At 39.2% G+C, this 1,218-nt stretch overlaps 1 long non-coding RNA gene across 1 annotated transcript; it reads left to right on the top strand.

The window, feature by feature from the left end:
* Window positions 1–740: 740 nt before the first annotated feature.
* On the top strand, window positions 741–1,218 carry LOC114362412 (uncharacterized). Its single transcript, XR_003656671.1, has 2 exons — window positions 741–776; window positions 1,097–1,218. It is a non-coding gene; the product is annotated as an uncharacterized LOC114362412 (long non-coding RNA).

Here is a 1,218-nt window from a genome sequence, read left to right as displayed (position 1 = left end):
TAATAATAAGAGACAGTTGTAACTAAGTACTTATTACACACTAGCTTTTGCCCGCGGCTTCACCCGCGTGAAATTTAGCTTGTTACAGATCCCTCTGAACACGTGGTCCGACTGCTTTGTCCGACTAATCGGACCACGTGAACTTTTTTTTCCTGTTGGTTCGATTAAGGAGTCGGGTACCGGACTGGCCGACTCGTAATCCGGGGAACGCGGGTTCGGTCCCCGCCGCCGCTCGACTATTGCGGTGAGCTCACTCGTGATACAAAGTCAAAGTCAAAATTTCTTTATTTGTTTAGACTAATAAATAGTTCTTACAAATCGTCATTTTTCCCTTAACAAGCATATTTAAGCTTAAGTTTTGATTTTTTCATGTTTTTCCCGCTAACTCCCGTTCCCGTGGGAATTTTGTAATATCCTGTTGTAACCAAGCTTTGAGTTTACTAAGGTACCTGCATGCCAAATTTCAAGCGTCTAACTTAAGCGGTTTAGATTTTTCATACAAATGTTTTTTCCCGCTAACTCCCGTTCCCGTGGGAATTTTGCAATATTAAGCAGTTTAGATTTTTCATACAAAAGGATTTTCCCACTAATTCCCGTGCCCGTGGGAATTCCTAAGTATCCTATAACTGCCCAGGACTACGAAGAATAATTACAGACAGACAAAAATTTTACTGATTGCACTTTTGGCATCAGTATCGATCACTAATCACCCCCTGATAGTTATTTTGAAAATATATTTCATGTACAGAATTGACCTCTCTACAGATTTATTATAAGTAGGTAATACCTACTTATAATAAACTAGCTTTCCGCCCGCGGCTTCGCCCGCGTGGAATTTTGTCTGTCACAGAAAAACTTTATCGCGCGCGTCCCTGTTTCAAAAACCGGGATAAAAACTATCCTATGTTCTTTCTCGGGACTCAAACTATCTCTATGCCAAATTTCATCAAAATCGGTTGCGAGGTTTAAGCGGGAAAGCGTAACAGACAGACAGACAGACAGACAGACAGACAGAGTTACTTTCGCATTTATAATATTAGTTGGGATGGGATGGGATCTGTAGAGAGGTCAAGATGCAGATATCTATACCTACTAGGTATAGATATCTGCATCTTTGTTAATAAAACAGGAATTACTTAATACTAAATCGCAACCATCACGTAAAACTTATTTAAATTATACTCGTAGTATTTATTTATTTATTTATTTAAGGCTCAT

The sequence above is a fragment of the Ostrinia furnacalis genome, unplaced genomic scaffold (assembly GCF_004193835.3).
Source record: "Ostrinia furnacalis isolate ACB-3 unplaced genomic scaffold, ASM419383v2 OfSCF6494, whole genome shotgun sequence".
Taxonomy (NCBI): Eukaryota; Metazoa; Arthropoda; class Insecta; order Lepidoptera; family Crambidae; genus Ostrinia; species Ostrinia furnacalis.
Note: the sequence above shows the minus strand (reverse complement) of the source record. Positions and strands in the feature narration are given on the sequence as shown.